This window comes from Bombina bombina, chromosome 4 (genome assembly GCF_027579735.1).
Source record: "Bombina bombina isolate aBomBom1 chromosome 4, aBomBom1.pri, whole genome shotgun sequence".
Classification (NCBI taxonomy): domain Eukaryota; kingdom Metazoa; phylum Chordata; class Amphibia; order Anura; family Bombinatoridae; genus Bombina; species Bombina bombina.
This window is the reverse complement of record NC_069502.1, coordinates 417379803-417401320: the sequence shown is the minus strand read 5'-3', so window position 1 is coordinate 417401320 and position 21518 is coordinate 417379803. Positions and strand designations below refer to the sequence as shown.

Sequence of the window (21518 nt, the reverse complement as noted above, 5' to 3'; positions counted from 1 at the left end):
GGACATATGAACTGGACACTGGACTTAAATACACAATTGGACTGTCATTGCTATCTATAACACTAGAGCTAATATAGATATAGATATTTGCCCATATACAAATGGGCATCTTCTGCCCACCCTTAGCCCCTCTTAGTTATAATATATTAGTAGATATAAAGTACCTGCCAGAGGGGTCCCTTCTAACAGTGTTAGTCTATGGAGGCCCACATAACTTAGCATTCTAACATGGACCTAATTGCTTAAACATAAGTCTATTGAACATGGGGTCCTTTTTGGATCTCTTCCCTCCTCCCAATTAGTCCTCATACTCTCTAAGCCACCCTATACAAAGGCCTGACCATTACCTACTTATCCAGGATAGCTGCTTCATATTTTCTTTTCTTTCTTCCTTTCTCCCCTTACAGAGTTCTCCATATTTTCACTTTTTTATCTTTACCTAGGGCATTTATTCTATTTAAAATTTTGCATATACTCATAATTGTTTTCCCTAATCTTATGATTAATACGGTATTATTCCTACATATTAGATGAGCCATAGCCATGGATAAAATATTAAAAATATTATTATATTTAGGCTGTTAATGGCCTATTTTCCATTTTCTTTATTCTGACTTTCTTTTTAGTTCCCCCCTAGCTAGCTATACATTCTTACAGTCTGCCCTACAGTCATATTCCGGTCTCTGATTTTTACTCTTGCTTTTTATTTTGTGCTTTATTCGAAACACATACACCAACCATAGTTCACTCTACAAGATAAACACATATTGACACTGAGCGGAAGTTACCAATAATCATACCGCTTTTTCTTTAGGTATCACTATAATGCCCATACAGTTAGATTGTTTCAGACTCACTATGGCAAACCTTTTTGTTTATTCACAATGGTCCAATAGCAAGTAGGCGGGGCCTCCCGGAACTCTACGTGATGACGTCAACCATCACTTCCGGTTTCGGAACAGCATGCACACGGGGGGGATGGCGGTCTGCATCATACCACCACATATAATGTCATAGTTTGGTGAGTACACTTGATTGTTTATCGTGATAGGAAGTTGGTATAAGTGCCTACCTATATACCTATAGCCCCAGGAGAGGTGCACCCTAGCATGCCCCCAGTGAACAATAGAATTATGATAAGCCCAGGTGCCAACCAACGGAGGCAGGTATTTGCAACACTCGGGAGGTATTAAAAGATCAATTTATTCATACAATAAAACAATATAAAACAATATAAAACAATATTTCATGGATCATGATGGTTTTCACAATAAAGTTGAAATTTTAAAAATCACAGGTGAGTAATATATTAAAAATCACAGGTGAGTAATATATTAAAAACAATGGTATATACTCCGGATTGTGATACAGAGATCACAAAAAGAAGGCCCCAAACTGAAATATAAAGGTGAAAAAAATATGATTGCAGAGGCAAATTCTGTATTGAAATCCAATGAGTGTAAATATGTATATATGTATAAACAACGATGTGAAAGAAAAAACTGTGTTAGGAACTTTATGTGCAAATCAGAAAAATATAAATAACAGGGGCGTGTCTGAAAATATCAATCCAAAAGAGTATGTGTATACTATATCAATCCGAAAAAAGGGAAAAAAGGAAAAAAGGTGTGGGAAAAAAAAACTCCTTCTTTAGGTTGCAGGCTGGCTGTGTGGAGATGGTAAAAATAGCAAAAAAATTATTGTATATATCAAAAAAGTATCTAAAAAAAATCCATTAAAAAATTGCCAAAAAATGCTATTGACTTTTTGTTGCTAGCACTCATCTTCCACATTTTTTGGCATTTTTTTGAATGGACCATAGACTTTTTCCACATATATTCTTAGACCCCCTTTTTCACAACTTACACTTTTTGGATTTTTTTTAGATACTTTTTAATATATACAATAATTCTTTGCTATTTTACCATCTCCACACGCAGCCTGCACCTAAAGACAGGACGTTTTTTTCCCACACCTTTTTTTTCCTTTTTTTCTTTTTTTCGGATTGATATAGTATTACACATACTCTTTTGGATTGATATTTCAGACACGTCCCTGTTATTTATATTTTTTTGATTTGCACATGAAGTTCTAACACAGTTTTTTCCTTCACATCGTTGTTTATACATATATACATATTTACACTCATAGGATTCACTACAGGAATTTGCCCTCTGACACTCATATTTTTTTCACCTTTAATATTTCAGTTTGGGCCTTCTTTTGTGATCTCTGTATCACAATCCGGAGTATAATACCATTGTTTTTTAATATATTACTCACCTATGATTTTTAATATATTACTCACCTGTGATTTTTAAAATTTCAAACTCTATGTAGATGAAAAACCATCATGGATCCATGAAATATTGGTTTATATTGTTTTATATTGTTTTATTGTATGAATAAATTGATCTTTTAATACCTCCCGAGTGCTTGCAAATACCTGCCTCGATTGGTTGGCGCCCTGGGCCATTACACTTGATTGTTATGCTTGATTTTGTTTCTGATGATGGGGTCACTCCCCGAAACGTTCACATGGAATAAATTTTCACACATTGGAAAACGGCCGAGTGCTCTCTTTGGCCTTTTTATATTTATATATATATATGAACGTAGACCTATATTTGATATAAAATATGTGTGTCTGTGTATATGTATAACAAAGGTCTACATTCTAAGGAAGGATGTGATTATTGACCCAGGTGGTAGGACAAATGGGAAGTTATAAACTAACAACAAAGAGACTGGGGGTAGATTTATCAAGAAGAGGATGCTGCTTTCTATGGCCATCATTTCAGGCTCGTCTGAAACGAAAGTTAAGATGCAGAGGTCATAAGACCGCTGCTCCTTAACGTCTCTGCCACCTTCTAGGTAGCGTGCTGAAATCATTGCGATACGATAAGATCGGGATGATTGACACCCCCTCCTAGCAGCGGCTGGTGACCGGGGGACGGCATTGCACAAGCATTTCACTAGAAATGCTTGTGCAATGATAAATGCCGACAGCGTATGCTGACGGCATTTGGCGAGGTCGAGCGGACATGATTCTCTATCATTTTCGCTTGACCATTGATAAATCTACCCCACGGTCTTTACATATGCAAATTAATTTACTCTTCTCAATAATGTCAGCTTGTCCCAAGTAAAAAAAAAAATCACATGATATAAGCAGAACAACTGAGAGGAATAGAAGTTCAGTTGGGATGGAAGATTGGTAGGTACACACACACATGCAACCACTCACACAGTCATTCTAGAAAAAGGTTTGGTAATTGCACATGCTTTTTTTCCCCCGCACCTTTTAAATACCGCTGGTATTTAGAGTTCACAGAATGGCTGCGTTAGGCTCCAAAAAAGGGAGCGTAGAGCATATTTACCGCCACTGCATCTCTAAATACCAGCGTTGCTTACGTACGCGGCCAGCTTCAAAAACGTGCTCGTGCACGATTCCCCCATAGAAAACAATGGGGCAGTTTGAGCTGAAAAAAAAACCTAACACCTGCAAAAAAGCAGCGTTAAGCTCCTAACGCAGCCCTATTGTTTCCTATGGGGAAACACTTCCTAAGTCTGCACCTAACACCCTAACATGTACCCTGAGTCTAAACACCCCTAACCTTACACTTATTAACCCCTAATCTGCCACCCCCGCTATCGCTGACCCCTGCATATTATTATTAACCCCTAATCTGCCGCTCCGTACACCGCCGCAACCTACATTATACCTATGTACCCCTAATCTGCTGCCCCTAACACCGCCGACCCCTATATTATATTTATTAACCCCTAATCTACCGCCCCCGCTATCGCTGACCCCTGCATATTATTATTAACCCCTAATCTGCCGCTCCGTACACCGCCGCAACCTACATTATACCTATGTACCCCTAATCGCTGCCCCTAACACCGCCGACCCCTATATTATATTTATTAACCCCTAATCTGCCGCCCCCAACGTCGCCTCCACCTACCTACAATAATTAACCCCTAATCTGCCCACCGGATCTCACCGCTACTCTAATAAATGTATTAACCCCTAAAGCTAATTCTAACCCTAACACTAACACCCCCCTAAGTTAAATATAATTTAAATCTAACGAAATAAATTAACTCTTATTAAATAAATTATTCCTATTTAAAGCTAAATACTTACCTGTAAAATAAACCCTAATATAGCTACAATATAAATAATAATTATATTGTAGCTATTTTAGGATTAATATTTATTTTACAGGCAACTTTGTATTTATTTTAACCAGGTACAATAGCTATTAAATAGTTAATAACTATTTAATAGTTACCTAGTTAAAATAATTACAAAATTACCTGTAAAATAAATCCTAACCTAAGTTTCAATTAAACCTAACACTACACTATCGATAAATTAATTAAATAAAATACCTACAATTATCTACAATTAAACCTAACACTACACTATCAATAAATAAATTAAATAAAGTACCTACAATTATCTACAATTAAACCTAACACTACACTATCAATAAATTAATTAAATACAATACCTACAAATAAATACAATGAAATAAACTAACTAAAGTACAAAAAATAAAAAAGAACTAAGTTACAAAAAATAAAAAAATATTTACAAACATTAGAAAAATATTACAACAATTTTAAACTAATTACACCTACTCTAAGCCCCCTAATAAAATAACAAAGACCCCCAAAATAAAAAAATGCCCTACCCCTATTCTAAAATTAAAATAGAAAAGCTCTTTTACCTTACCAGCTCTGAAAAGGGCCCTTTGCGGGGCATGCCCCAAAGAATTCAGCTCTTTTGCCTGTAAAAAAAAACCATACAATACCCCCCCCAACATTACAACCCACCACCCACATACCCCTAATCTAACCCAAACCCCCCTTAAATAAAGCAGAAAGGAGAGGCAGGCACTTCACGGGGGCAAAAAGCAAAAAAATAATTTATTGACAAGTATAAGCCTTTACAAACAGAAAATAGGCTTAAAAATAACACCAACAGCAAACAGGCAGATGGATGGACACAGAGGGATAGACGGCCTGACGCGTTTCCCCCCTTAAATAAACCTAACACTAAGCCCCTGAAGATCTCCCTACCTTGTCTTCACCACGCCGGGTTCACCGATCGATCCAGAAGAGCCTCCGATGTCTTGATCCAAGCCCAAGCGGAATTCGATCCAAGCCCTATCAGCCAATCGGAATTCGAGGGACGCCATCTTGGATGACGTCCCTTAAAGGAACCGTCATTCGTCGAGAAGTCGTCGGTGAAGATGGATGTTCCGCGTCGGCGGGATGAACTACATGGATCCGGAAGAAAGAAGATTGAAGATGCCGCTTGATAGAAGACTTCAGTCGGATCATGGACCTCTTCAGCTCCCGCTTGGATGAAGACTTCAGCCGGATCATGGACATCTTCAGCCCCCGGCTTGGGCTTGGATCAAGACATCAGAGGCTCTTCTGGATCGATCGGTGAACCCGGCGTGGGGAAGACAAGGTAGGGAGATCTTCAGGGGCTTAGTGTTAGGTTTATTTAAGGGGGGTTTGGGTTAGATTAGGGGTATGTGGGTGGTGGGTTGTAATGTTGGGGGGGGTATTGTATGTTTTTTTTTACAGGTAAAAGAGCTGAATTCTTTGGGGCATGCCCCGCAAAGGGCCCTTTTCAGGGCTGGTAAGGTAAAAGAGCTTTTCTATTTTAATTTTAGAATAGGGTAGGGCATTTTTTTTATTTTGGGGGTCTTTGTTATTTTATTAGGGGGCTTAGAGTAGGTGTAATTAGTTTAAAATTGTTGTAATATTTTTCTAATGTTTGTAAATATTTTTTTATTTTTTGTAACTTAGTTCTTTTTTATTTTTTGTACTTTAGTTAGTTTATTTAATTGTATTTATTTGTAGGTATTGTATTTAATTTATTTATTGATAGTGTAGTGTTAGGTTTAATTGTAGATAATTGTAGGTAGTTTATTTAATTTATTTATTGATAGTGTAGTGTTAGGTTTAATTGTAGATAATTGTAGGTATTTTATTTAATTAATTTATTGATAGTGTAGTGTTAGGTTTAATTGTAACTTAGGTTAGGATTTATTTTACAGGTAATTTTGTAATTATTTTAACTAGGTAGCTATTAAATAGTTATTAACTATTTAATAGCTATTGTACCTAGTTAATATAATTACAAAGTTGCCTGTAAAATAAATATTAATCCTAAAATAGCTACAATATAATTATTATTTATATTGTAGCTATATTAGGGTTTATTTTACAGGTAAGTATTTAGCTTTAAATAGGAATAATTTATTTAATAAGAGTTAATTTATTTCGTTAGATTTAAATTATATTTAACTTAGGGGGGTGTTAGTGTTAGGGTTAGACTTAGCTTTAGGGGTTAATACATTTATTAGAGTAGCGGTGAGATCCGGTCGGCAGATTAGGGGTTAATTATTGTAGGTAGGTGGAGGCGACGTTGGGGGCGGCAGATTTGGGGTACATAGGGATAACGTAGGTTGCGGCGGTGTACGGAGCGGCAGATTAGGGGTTAATAATAATATGCAGGGGTCAGCGATAGCGGGGGTGGCAGATTAGGGGTTAATAATATTATGTAGGTGTCGGCGGTATTAGGGGCAGCAGATTAGGGGTACATAGGGATAACGTAGGTGGCGTCTGTGTGCGGTCGGCAGATTAGGGGTTAAAAAAATTTAATAGAGTGGCGGCGATGTGGGGGGACATCGGTTTAGGGGTACATAGGTAGTTTATGGGTGTTAGTGTACTTTAGAGCACAGTAGTTAAGAGCTTTATAAACCGGCGTTAGCCCAGAAAGCTCTTAACTACTGACTTTTTTCTGCGGCTGGAGTTTTGTCGTTAGATTTCTAACGCTCACTTCAGCCAAGACTCTAAATACCAGCATTAGAAAGATCCCATTGAAAAGATAGGATACGCAAATGGCGTAGGGGGATCTGCGGTATGGAAAAGTTGCGGCTGCAAAGTGAGCGTTAGACCCTTTCCTGACTGACTCTAAATACCAGCTGTAGCCCAAAACCAGCGTTAGGAGCCTCTAACGCTGGTTTTGACGGCTAACGCCAAACTCTAAATCTAGCCGATTGTGTGTTTGGGAGTATGAGTGAAAACCCTTTTATGTAATTATCTCTGTAACCTCTTTGTAATTTGGGCAGATTCTAATTAAATCTCTCTCTCTGGTAAAGAACTGAATGTCTGGTAGATCATTTAGCCTGGAATAACTATTAAAAATATAGTGGCTATACTTCTGTAGCACTACACATACAATATTTACCTGGGGCTGGTGGTAAAAAGGGAATTGTGTACAAGTATGTTGAGAGGTTACACCAGCGGTTATTACATTTATTACACAACACAGAGGATATTATCTGGCGCATATCCAAAGTGGATTTATTGAATGTGATCCTTGTGGATTGTGCAACAGATATGAATGTGAATCTTGTGTATTAGCCATGGAGCCTGCTTATGCTCAGATTGCTTACTGACTGTTTATCTTTGAGTTTGACCTCTGATGGTGGATGACAATACAGGAAAAGACTAGGACAATCTTATTGCATGAAAAAAAATGCTAATCAGTGATGTGACCTGAAGAAGATGTTCCAAATAAGCCAGGTGATAGTTTTAATTGACAACTCTGTAGTCAGTTGCATGAAAATATGTACTAGGTTAGATATGAAAGGTAGTTATTATGTTATTTACAGATTAAAGCAGGCTGTATCACCTACAATTTATGTTGGTTAGACTATTTCCCATGTTTCCTCTATTCACATGTGGTTAGGGGCTGGTTCTTGTATAGTGGATATAGGGAGGCTCTGGGGGAGGGATTATAGAGTTCCTGTTAGGTATGAACTATAATCATACCTCTTTGTGTCAGTATCATTGCATATCTATTAAAGTTGGGATTAATGCCTGTGGCTTTCAGACACCAGTATTTGAGTATAACCCTCCCGTGTATTCATTTATATAGACACCAGTATTTGAGTATAACCCCCCCCCCCATGTATTAATTCAGCCTAGTGTTATAGCTTAAAGTGATTGTCAATTTTCAGCTTTCTAATCAAAAATTTTGATTGTCAATACGCTTGCAATATAAACCGCTATATTTTTATTTTTTTTAATCATGCTGTCATGTTATAGTTTCAAATAATACTTAGCTACGATTTCAGGTTGAACTCCTCCCATCCATGATTTCCGGCTTGAAAGGTCCTTTCGTTATAGACCATTCCCTCACGCTCGCTTACGTATTACTGGAGCGCGCTCCCGCGGGCAAATCAATCTGCGCATGCGTTTCAATTTGGATTTCAATATGCGCTTGCGTGGCTTGTTCCGTTACTCCGAGCGATTGCGCCTGCTATGTAAATCAGAGAGTAAGGACCAAAGCGCATGCGCTAAACACGAACGAGCACGGAATGTGGATGACGATGTTATGAGACGCATGCGCAGTTGCATCGGTTCAATAGCGTGACGTAAATGAAAAAGGGGCAGGACGCCACGGGGTACGATCTCTAATTTGTCACAGCGGTCTGTCAATCAAATGCCAAACGAGGGACAAGATGGCGGGCGGAGGATTACAGTAAGAGAAATCGGGTTAAAAATGCTTCGTTACCTGAATAGAGCTATATTATAAAAAATTCATGAATTAAACTAACCTTTATTTTTATAGATTAATACATTAAGCAACAACAGAAAGCGTGACTTTACATACACTTTAACATTTATTCATGGCTGGAATTATAGAGAACAGTTTACAGTAGCATTGAAGGTCCATGATTGAGGAGCTACATTAATTTGCCTTTTTCACACTGCACAGAGCTTGTAAGAAAAGACAGTGAGTGCATTTAGGTTGCTTCTAATAGTTTGTTGTTATTTATGAGCCAATAAATTTAGGACAGGTTTGTCAATTGCTACTGGCCGATATTATTGATAAAGTTACCATCCTAAATGACATCTAGGCCTTGGTACAAAAAGTTTTGTGTCTGTTACTTAGGCTTTTTAGTGTTAGCAGGTCTCTACGCTCACATTATTAGTTGACTGAAATAAACAAGCATTCCCTGTCCTTAGTTTCCCTGTAAAACCTTACACAAAAACATCCTGCAATTGAAATATCTCACAATAATGGCTATGATATATAACGGCATGATTAATGAGAGTTAAATATTCCTGAATGAAGATTCTGAACTACTACTTTTTCTCTGGTGTTTGTCACCCATTCAATCAGGCAAATATGTATCTCACCTCCAGTGCCCCTAAGGTAAAAGATGCAAATATTGGAAGTAGCGAAGTATTTTGGAGCACTTTTACTAATACAGTCTCTCTATTCTGCTTATACCGAACATGTTTGCAGTATAGCAAATCAGTTAGTAATAAGCCTTCAAAAAAAGACTTCATTGGGGTTCAAGGGTTTTAGTGTATATGTCTCTGCATATATTTGTACATTAGTGTGTCTCGGTTACCATCCTTTGATATTGCACAGCACAAACATCTCTAGGAACTGTAATGGTAGCTAAAATAATTTTGAATAGAACCAATCTGAATTTACCTTTAATGAAAAGGAAAGATATTTATATCCTGCACTGTAAATCTTTATTTTAGAGCAAAACCTTGCAAAAAAATACTTACAATAAATTAATTTAAAAAAAATAATGTATGAGAAGCAATTTTATAGTATAATGCATATAAATAACATACTACACATATGCCCACTATACCCCAGCTCAATTGGATTAATCAATAATGCATTTATTTTCAGTAAAATAAAAAATATCATTAACCCCTTAAGGACCACAGCACTTTTCCATTTTCTGTCCGTTTGGGACCAAGGCTATTTTTACATTTCTGCAGTGTTTGTGTTTAGCTGTAATTTTCCTCTTACTCATTTACTGTACCCACACATATTATATACTGCTTTTCTCGCCACTAAATGGACTTTCTAAAGATACCATTATTTTCATCATATCTTATAATTTACTTAAAAAAAAATATAAAATATGAGGAAAAAATGGAAAAAACACACTTTTTCTAACTTTGACCCCCCAAAATCTGTTACACATCTACAACCACCAAAAAACACCCATGCTAAATAGTTTCTAAATTTTGTCCTGAGTTTAGAAATACCCAATGTTTACATGTTCTTTGCTTTTTTTTGCAAGTTATAGGGCAATAAATACAAGTAGCACTTTGCTATTTCCAAACCACTTTTTTTCAAAATTAGCGCTAGTTACATTGGGACACTGATATCTTTCAGGAATCCCTGAATATCCCTTGACATGCATATATTTTTTTTTAGAAGACATCCCAAAGTATTGATCTAGGCCCATTTTGGTATATTTCATGCCACCATTTCACTACCAAATGCGATCAAATAAAAAAAAATGTTCACTTTTTCCCAAATTGTTTCACAAACTTTAGGTTTCTCACTGAAATTATTTACAAACAACTTGTGCAATTATGGCACAAATGGTTGTAAATGCTTCTCTGGGATCCCCTTTGTTCAGAAATAGCAGGCATATATGGCTTTGGCTTTGCTTTTTGGTATTTAGAAGGCCGCAAAATGCCACTGCGCACCACACATGTATTATGCCCAGCATTGAAGGGGTTAATTAGGAAGCTTGTAGGGAGCTTTTAGGGTTAATTTTAGCTTTAGTATAATGTAGTAGACAACCCAAAGTATTGATCTAGGCCCATTTTGGTATATTTCATGCCACCATTTCACCGCCAAATGCTAACAAATAAAAATAAAGCATTACATTTTTCACAATTTTAGGTTTCTCACTGAAATTATTTACAAACAGCTTGTGCAATTATGGCATAAATGGTTGTAAAAGCTTCTCTGGGATCACCTTTGTTCAGAAATAGCAGACATATATGGCTTTGGCTTTGCTTTTTGGTAATTAGAAGGCAGCTAAATGCTGTTGCGCACCACACGTGTATAATGCCCAGCATTGAAGGGGTTAATTAAGGAGCTTGTAGGGAGCTTGCAGGGTTAATTTTAGCTTTAGTGTAGGTATCAACCTCCCACATGACACATCACAACCCCCTGATCCCTTCCCAAACAGCTCTCTTCCCTCCCCCCACCCCCACCAATTGTCCCCGCAATCTTAAGTACTGGCAGTAAGTCTGCCAGTAGTACTAAAATAAGAGTTTTTTGGGGATTTAAAAAAAAAAAAAATGATAATTCTGCTCTGTAGGATCCCCCCTTAGCCGCCCAACCTCCCTGATCCCCCCCAAACAGCTCTTCTAACACCCCTCTCTGCCTTATTATTGCGCCATATTGGGTACTGGCAGCTGTGTGCCAGTACCCAGTTTGAAATCAAATATCTTTTTTATTATATTTTATTATTTAAAAATTATATTTTCTGTAGGTTTAGCTGCCCCCCCTCAACCCCCAACCTCCCACCCCTCCCAGATCGTTTAAACTACAAGTTAATTTCTAATGTTCCCACCCTCTCTCCCACCGTGTAACACTTAACATTTGTTCCATAGTGTAGGGTTTCCCACCCGCCCGCGGCGCGCGCACACCCGCCACGTGCACGCACGCGCACCCACCGCTCACCGTGCACGCGACGCACACCCCGCGCACTCGATCTCGCCCCCTTCCCCCACCGATGGCCGCCCACCCCGCCTCCCTGGATCAGCTACCCCACACCACCACACACGAACATGGGCCATTGATGGCCAATGCAGAGAGGGCCACAGGGTGGCTCTCTCTTCATCGGTGGGCTAAAAAATGTTATAGCAGGATGCCTCAATATCGAGGCATCACTGCTATAACATGAAAGCAGTTGTAAGTGATCAGGATCGCTTCCACTGCTTTCAAAGACCAACGACGTACGGGGTACGTCCTTGGTCAATAACTGCATTTTTTTGGCAGGACGTACCCCATACGTCGTTGGTCGTTAAGGGGTTAAAGGGACAGTCTAGTTAAATGTAAACTTTCATGATTCAGATAGAGAATGCAATTTTAAACAACTTTCCAATGTACTTTTATCATCAAATTTGCTTTGTTCTCTTTGTATTCTTAGTTGAATGCTAAACCTAGGTAAGGCTCATATGCTAATTTCTAAGCCCTTGAAAGCTGCCTCTATTTTGAATGCATTTGACAGTTTTTCAAAGCTAGGGGGAATTAGTTCATGTGTGCAATATAGATAACATTGTGCTCACGCCTGTGGAGTTACTTATGAGAGGGCACTGATTGGCTAAAATGCAAGTCTGTCAAAGGAACTAAAATAAGGAGGGAGTCTGCAGAGACTTAGATACAAGGTAATCACAGAGGTAAAAAATATATTAATATAACAGAGTTGAATATGCAACATTGGGGAATGGTAAATAAAAGGATTATCTATTTCTAAAAAAAAACAATAAAAATCTTAGAGTAGACTGCCCGTTTAATTCAACAGTCACAAAATATATATTTTATTGTCACCACATTACAACAAGAGCAACCCTTAAGCAAAAAGTGTAAGATCCCATTCTACATGATGTGTTTACCAAGAAAAATCCCATTATGACAAATGATGATAATCTACTCAATATTACCCCAGATCAAACATTAAATAAATAGGCATTGTATGAAAGCATTTGCACAACAGTTTTTCCACATGTTGCAATTGTAATTTATGAATTCTCACATTTCTGTTGGTTCACATATGCTGTGAGGCATTACATAGAACTGGCCAATTTATACATTTAAATAATTAATTTTCAGGACCAACCAATAGCAAATGGCTATAAAATAGGATATAAATATAACTGTAATGAATATTGGTCATTGCATATTAAGTAAATCTAAATTGGCATCAGAGTGCTTTGCCCATGCACAAAAGAAGTGTTATTTTCTAAAACATCATGAAATATTGTGAAAATAAAACTTAAACGGCCAGTTTTGTGGTTTATCAAGTCCTATATGAGGAGTTGCAATGATTTTCACTTTGGTTAATCAACAACAGCTTTAATTCAATTATTGCTCAGGCTCAATGCTTAAAGTTAAAGTAAATCCTAGCATTTTACAAAGGCTAAGATTGACTATTGAAACAAATAAAGGGGACTTTCATTCATGAAGTATAAGACACTTCATGTAGAAAGCTCCTTTGTTTCAATCGATCGCTGTTCTTAGCTGCTCTGGTAGCACCGAGCTATGCTAATATTTTTATGCATTCTTATGAACAGAGTCATATTGTGAATCATTAATTATTTGTACAATTTGGCAGGAACTACAGGCGGTTCATAGACTATGTGTTTTTCCTCTGGTATAGTGGTGAGAGTACCCTAATCAGCTTTCTGGATGAGATTAAGAAAAATCAGGGCCCCATTAGATTTGTACCTAAGTGGGACAAAGAGAAAACAGAGTTTCTAGATATAGAACTATTCAAAGACAATGACAGGATAGAGACAATGGTGTATAGGAAGACCACAGATAGAAATACCCTAGTAAGATATGAGAGCTTTCACCCAAGACATCTACTCAAATCTATGCCAAAGGCTCAAATGCTGAGAGCGGTGAGACTTACCTCCAAGTTAGAGGAAGTAGAAAAAGCTGTGGATGAAATGGGTGAAAGATTCTCAAAGAGGGGATATCCAACAGACATCTTACAAGATAGCAAAATACAGGCAACAACTGCAAGAGAACAAAAAGTAGAGAGAAACAGAAAGAACGATGATAGACTATTTTTAGTCACTGACTACACAATAGACAGTTGGAAACTATGAAAAGCTATCCAGGATAATTGGAAAGTTCTATAAGGGGATGAGAGATTAAAATCTTTCACTAAAGAACTCCCTATATTCTCCTACAGAAGGGGACATTCCTTGAAGGATATGCTAGTACAGGCAGACCCCACAGATAAATATGAAAAACCTGTTAAACATTTTTTGACGAGGAGACCAGGTGTATATACTGTAGGTGCCATGGGTGCACAACATGTGATAATTTAATCCTAGGCATTATGTTCACACATAGCCACACTGGTAGAAAATATGACATAAGACAACCGTTAAATTGTCCAAATAAGTGGTCTATATGATCAAGTGCCAGTGTGGGGAATGTATGCTGAGGGAAAGAACGGCAGTACACAGGTCCAGCATCAGACAAGCTCTGGAAAGCGGAGAGTCAGATCAGCCTGTAGCTAAACATTTTCTAGAAAAGGGCCATTCAGTGTCTAGTCTCAGATGCTGTCCTATAGATCAAATACAACCACTGAAAAGAGGGGGAGATAGAAAGACCATGCTATTACAAAGAGAGGCTAGATGGATCTCTGAGCTAGACACAGTCCACCCCAGGGGCTTGAATACATACCTGTCTTTATCCTGTTTCTTGTAGAGCAGGTAATCTGATATTCTATAAGCTAAAACTCTATAAGCTTAATTCTACCTGATGATATGATTGAATTTATGAACCTATGAAGGGGATATAGTAATCAGTTTGTAAATTATTTATGAATAAATAGTAGTCACTTGTAAATATGTTTATTACCCTGTAAACCTACCTAAAAAAAATAATTATAGTGTTGCTTATATGACAGCTGTATATTAATATACTAATATCTTACTTTATTTTTAAGGTAGAGAATTGGAAAATTCCAGTGTGCAGCATAGTAAGCAGCATTCAGATTCCACCTTAAGAAAATCAGAGAGCCAGAGGGTCATGGAGCATCACCTGAGTGAGTAATTGGGGGAGTGGTTTAACAGGGTATAAGTATTGTGTCTGTATTATATGTTATTTTGACAAAGGCCCAGGTTGGGGCCGAAACGTTGGAACCTATAAATGTAAAAACTTTGAAAAGGAGAGAAGAGTCTTTTTTGTATGCCTAGACACATTTATTTAAGAAAGCCAGCACTTTCTTAAAGTGATGCACGCAAAGCAAATGTATCAATAAAGTCCCAAAGAAAGCCAGCACTCTCCGGCATTAAGAGCAATCAAATCTCTTTATTGCAAATAGTGACGTTTCCATCCTCAGAACATTATCAGGACGGTGGTGAAACCCCGAAACGTCACTATTTGCAATAAAGAGATTTGATTGGTCTTAATGCCGTAGAGTGCTGGCTTTCTTTGGGACTTTATTGATACATTTGCTTTGCGCCCTGGCCAGCATTGGTAACCTCGAGAGTACTAAACAAGGTTGGACTTTTATTTTTACATATATATCTATATATACTGTATATATCCAGACAGAAGAATATTGTCTACCTTGATTTGTGTTGCTCAGATGGGAGACGGGAGAGAGGTAAATGATTAAAGTAATTATTTATAGAAAGAATGGTTTATTTATAGAATTTAGCTCCAATGGAGATGTTAAAGGGACAGTAAATGTAAAAAATAATGTTACATTATTCTGCACAAAGTGATAGCCTCCAAAATTACACTCCCCACGTTTCCTCTCCAGGCTCTTCTGATCACATCTTCTTTTCAAAAACAGATAGAAGTTAAGCTAAATCGGGTACAGAAAATGTACTACATTACTGTTTTTATTTAAGTAGTGGGGCTATAAAAGGGGGGGGGGGGGTGAATGCTAATCTATGTAAAACCGTAATAATGACAGGCAAAATATTGGTCATCTCAGTTACAGCCAACTCCCTCCTTGTCATTTTTTAGTGTAGGTTAATGTGACAGTAAAATGTGGTGGATTGCTGATCTGTTAATTAATAATTATTAATAACAGGCAAAATGAGGGGCCAAGAATACTGGTCTTTTCAAAGAAGTTCTAGGGCTAGAAGTTTTAACATTACAGTTAATTCCCCATATTTTTTCTGTAGGTAGAGGCAGTAAAGGGATCTGTATTAATTATTATTAAACAAAGGTTATTTTTATTCCCACTACCAAAAGAAAAAATATAGGGCTAGATTGCGAGTGGAGCTCTAACAGTTGCATGCAAGCAAAAAGGGGTTTATCGCGGTGTATATGCGCTCGTATTACAAGTTGGAAAGTAAACGCGATTGCTTGAGCACAGCTGAAGTTAATGCTCGTTGGGATAGTGCGACCTCAAACACATCAAAAATACATTACAAAGTACAGTTACACTCATAATAACCCTAATAAAAAATTATTTCAAAAAATATTGCACAAAAAAATTTAAAGGGCTCAAAGATTCAAGGGGGGGGTAGTTATCAACGTGTCAACTTTCCTGCCTTCGCCGGCCCAATACGCCCGCCTAAGCTCGCCTCACATCGCCGCCGCGGACCTGAAAAAATTTGCCTAAGTTATCAAGTAAGCCAATCAGATTGAGCTTGCATTCTATTGGCTGATCGGAACAGCCAATAGAATGCGAGCTCAATCTGATTGGCTGACTGGATCAGCAATCGGATTGAACTTGAATCTGACTTGGCTGATTCATCAGCCCAATCAGATTTTTCCTACCTTAATTCCGATTGGCTGATAGAATCCTATCAGCCAATCGGAATTGAAGGGACGCCATCTTGGATGACGTCCCTTAAAGGAGCCTTCATGGAGCATCGCCTGAGTGAGTAATTGGGGGAGTGGTTTAACAGGGTATAAGTATTGTGTCTGTATTATATGTTATTTTGACAAAGGCCCAGGTTGGGGCCGAAACGTTGGAACCTATAAATGTAAAAACTTTGAAAAGGAGAGAAGAGTCTTTTTTGTATGCCTAGACACATTTATTTAAGAAAGCCAGCACTTTCTTAAAGTGATGCACGCAAAGCAAATGTATCAATAAAGTCCCAAAGAAAGCCAGCACTCTCCGGCATTAAGAGCAATCAAATCTCTTTATTGCAAATAGTGACGTTTCCATCCTCAGAACATTATCAGGACGGTGGTGAAACCCCGAAACGTCACTATTTGCAATAAAGAGATTTGATTGGTCTTAATGCCGTAGAGTGCTGGCTTTCTTTGGGACTTTATTGATACATTTGCTTTGCGCCCTGGCCAGCATTGGTAACCTCGAGAGTACTAAACAAGGTTGGACTTTTTATTTTTACATATATATCTATATATACTGTATATATCCAGACAGAAGAATATTGTCTACCTTGATTTGTGTTGCTCAGGATGGGAGACGGGAGAGAGGTAAATGATTAAAGTAATTATTTATAGAAAGAATGGTTTATTTATAGAATTTAGCTCCAATGGAGATGTTAAAGGGACAGTAAATGTAAAATATAATGTTACATTATTCTGCACAAAGTGATAGCCTCCAAAATTACACTCCCCACGTTTCCTCTCCAGGCTCTTCTGATCACATCTTCTTTCAAAAACAGATAGAAGTTAAGCTAAATCGGGTACAGAAAATGTACTACATTACTGTTTTTATTTAAGTAGTGGGGCTATAAAAGGGGGGGGGGGCGTGAATGCTTATCTATGTAAAACCGTAATAATGACAGGCAAAATAATTGGTCATACTCAGTTACAGCCAACTCCCTCCTTGTCATTTTTAGGTAGGTAATGTGACAGTAAAATGTGGTGGATTGCTGATCTGTTAATTAATAATTATTAATAACAGGCAAAATGAGGGGCCAAGACTACTGGTCTTTTCACAGAAGTTCTAGGGCTAGAAGTTTTAACATTACAGTTAATTCCCCATATTTTTTCTGTAGGTAGAGGCAGTAAAGGGATCTGTATTAATTATTATTAAACAAAGGTTATTTTTATTCCCACTACCAAAAGAAAAAATATAGGGCTAGATTGCGAGTGGAGCTCTAACAGTTGCATGCAAGCAAAAAGGGGTTTATCGCGGTGTTATATGCGCTCGTATTACAAGTGGAAAGTAAACGCGATTGCTTGAGCACAACTGAAGTTAATGCTCGTTGGGATAGTGCGACCTCAAAACACATCAAAAATACATTACAAGTACAGTTACACTCATAATAACCCTAAATAAAAATTATTCAAAAAAATATTGACACAAAAAATTTAAAAAGGGCTCAAAGATTCAAGGGGGGGTAGTTATCAACGTGTCAACTTTCTGCCTCGCCGGCCCAATACGCCCGCCTAAGCTCGCCTCACATCGCCGCCGCGGACCTGAAAAAATTTGCTATCAAGTAAGCCAATCAGATTGAGCTTGCATTCTATTGGCTGATCGGAACAGCCAATAGAATGCGAGCTCAATCTGATTGGCTGACTGGATCAGCCAATCGGATTGAACTTGAATCTGATTGGCTGACTGGATCAGCCAATCGGATTGAACTTGAATCTGATTGGCTGATTCAATCAGCCAATCAGATTTTTCCTACCTTAATTACGATTGGCTGATAGAATCCTATCAGCCAATCGGAATTGAAGGGACGCCATCTTGGATGACGTCCCTTAAAGGAGCCTTCATTCGTCGGTAGTCCGTCGGGAAAGAAGATGAAGATTCAAGACCCGGCTTAGAAGATGACCTCACCCGGATAGAAGACTTCTTCAGCGCCTCTTGGAGGATCACTTCATCGGATGGAAGATTTCTTCAGCGCCGCTTGGAGGATAACTTCTGCCGGTCCGGGTCCCCTCTTCAGTTCCACCGGTGGCTCGGCTGAGTAAAGACGACTAAAGGTAGGATGATCTTCAGGGGATTAGTGTTAGGTTATTTTAAGGGGGGTTTGGGTTAGATTAGGGGTATGTGGGTGGTGGGTTTTAATGTTGGGGGGGGGTTGTATTTTTCTTTACAGGTAAAAGAGCTGAATTCTTTGGGGCATGCCCCACAAATGGCCCTTTTAAGGGCTGGTAAGGTAAAAGAGCTTTGAACTTTTTAAATTTAGAATAGGGTAGGGCATTTTTTTATTTTGGGGGGGTTTGTTATTTTATTAGGGGGCTTAGATTAGGTGTAAGTAGCTTAAAATGTTTGTAATATTTTTTTAAATGTTTGTAACTTATTTTTTTTATTTTTTGTAACTTAGCTTTTTTTATTTTTTGTACTTTAGTTAGTTTATGTAATTGTATTTAATTGTAGTTATTTGTAGTTAATTTATTTATTAATGTAATGATAGTGTAGTGTTAGGTTTAATTGTAACTTAGGTTAGGATTTATTTTACAGGTAATTTTGTATTTCTTTTAGCTAGGTAGTTATTAAATAGTTAATAACTATTTAATAACTATTCTAACTAGCTAAAATAAATACAAAGTTACCTGTAAAATAAATATAAATCCTAAAATAGCTACAATGTAATTATTAATTATATTGTAGCTATCTTAGGGTTTATTTTACAGGTAAGTATTTAGTTTTAAATAGGAATAATTTATTAAAGTATAGTGTAGTGTTAGGTGTAATTGTAACTTAGGTTAGTTTTTATTTTACAGGTTAATTTCTCTTTAGTTTAGCTAGGTAAGCTATTAAATAGTTAATAACTATTTAATAGCTATTGTACCTAGTTAAAATAAATTGAAAGGTACCTGTAAAATAAAAATAAATCCTAAGATAGCTACAATATAATTATTATTTATATTGTAGCTGTATTAGGGTTTATTTTATAGGTAAGTATTTAGTTTTAAATAGGATTAATTTAGTTCATAATAGAAATATGATTTAGATTTATTTAATTAATATTTAAGTTAGAGGGGTGTTAGGGTTAGTGTTAGACTTAGGTTTAGGGGTTAATAATTTTATTACAGTGGCGGCGGTGTAGTGGGGGGCAGGATAGGGGTTAATAAATGTATTATAGGTGGCGACGGTGTAGGTGGGGGCAGATTAGGGGTTAATAAATTTATTATAGGTTGCGGCAGGGTCAGGGAGCGGCGGTTTAGGGGTTAAACTATTTATTTATTTGCGGCGAGGTGCGGGATCGGCAGGATAGGGGTTAATAACTATTATAGAGGGCGGCGGTATAGGGGGGCGGGATAAGGGGTTACTAGGTATAATGTAGGTGGCGGTTGGCTCCGTGAGCGGCGGTTTAGGGGTTAATCATTTTATTTAGTTGCGGCGGTGTAGGGGGGGACATATGTGTGCGGAACATCTGTAGTGATGTAAGAATTGATCTGTGTCGGACTGAGTCCGGCAGATCGAAGTTTACGTCACAAAATTCTACTTTTGTCGGTCTCTAGCCTTTGATAACTAAGGCGAATCAGCCTCGCCACAAATACGCTGCGGAATTCCAGTGTATTTGAGGTTGACGGCTTGATAACTACCCCCCCAGGTCTCAGGTATTTACAGACATATATATACATAAAAAAATATGTACACACATAAGAAGCACACACACACACACACACACACACACACACACATATATATATATATATATATATATATATATATAGATATATATATAGATATATATAGATATATATTTTTATATATATATATATATATATATATATATACTGTATGTGTGTGTGTGTGTATAAATATATATAAATATGTATTTCTGAATAAATAGAACATATTCTTCTATGTGAAGAACATTGGAATGTGAAATATTCATATTTTCATATGCGCACTTGAAAATATGCAATCAGGTTTGCACGCGAGTAGGGTTTTAGACAAATTCATAGTCACTAAGTCGATTATGAAACCCAGAAAAGACACACAGGACTGAGGAATTAAAGAGCTTTTTGAAGATGTATTTTCGAACTGTGACTCTGAAGTGACCAAGTACCATCGGAAAAGTGGGAGCCTAAACTGAAATATCACCTAAGTAACCACAAAATTACTGGGAGCTTTGTAGCTTAAGCTAGGAATTTCTGTAAACACTTTGGGAGCAGAAGTCAGACCAAAAGGGAGGGCCTCAAACTGATAATGCTTGCAATTAAGCATTCTATGGTACACATAAACTGACCCTCATGCCCGTAGGAACTTTCAGGAATTTTTTAAAAAACAATTTTAGATTCAAAACATTCTGAAAAGCACCCTCTTTCTTTGGTACTATAATGACATTTGAATAAAACCACTGGTTTAAAACTGAAGCAATAACTTATATTAATTCCAAATTCTTGGCCTTTAAAGGATCTCAGGGCACTAGAGAGAGAAATAATCTTCCTAGAGGATGCTTTGAATGAAAGCTTGTTTGTTTTTGCACCAAGAAAAGTGAGACTTCCATCAGGTCTTGTAGTAGCAAAAACTCTGGGTAGAGGGGGAATATTTCTGAGCCTTAGATTGCTGAAAGATACACAAACACCCAATAGATCTAAGAATACCTTAGATTTGTTATTCAGGGGCAGAACAGCTCGCTTACCCCCAGTGACTGTGGCAATAATAGCATCCAGTCTAAGCCCAGAGATTTACCCTTTAAAGGGAGACAAAGATCTGCGCTTAGATACCACATAAGCAGACCAAGACTTAACCCCCAAAGTTTGTCTAGCTAAAACACATATTAACACATAGATATATATGTATATAAGCATATACATAAATATTTACTAGGAACACACTGTTCCAATAGACAGCTATGTAAAAGCCCCCTATATTTTGAAGGCATTTGAGGCACTTTTAGAATATTAAACAGATATCTGATCTCTGGTTAATTTTTTGAGCGCTAATTTCAACCGTGAGATTGCAGAAAGCAATAACCAGCCACTTGTAATGGCTGATTATTTATCTTGCACCCGCAAACAGGGCACGCAATAAATTAGCACTCTACTAGTAATCTAG

At 37.4% G+C, this 21518-nt stretch overlaps 1 long non-coding RNA gene across 1 annotated transcript in view; it reads left to right on the top strand.

Moving 5' to 3' along the window:
- LOC128656366 (uncharacterized) overlaps positions 1 to 21518 on the top strand; it is a 448845-nt gene that overhangs the window by 343914 nt on the left and 83413 nt on the right. The window contains exon 7 of the long non-coding RNA XR_008401994.1: positions 14565 to 14663. This is a non-coding gene — a long non-coding RNA (uncharacterized LOC128656366). The remainder of the gene's footprint in view (positions 1 to 14564; positions 14664 to 21518) is intronic.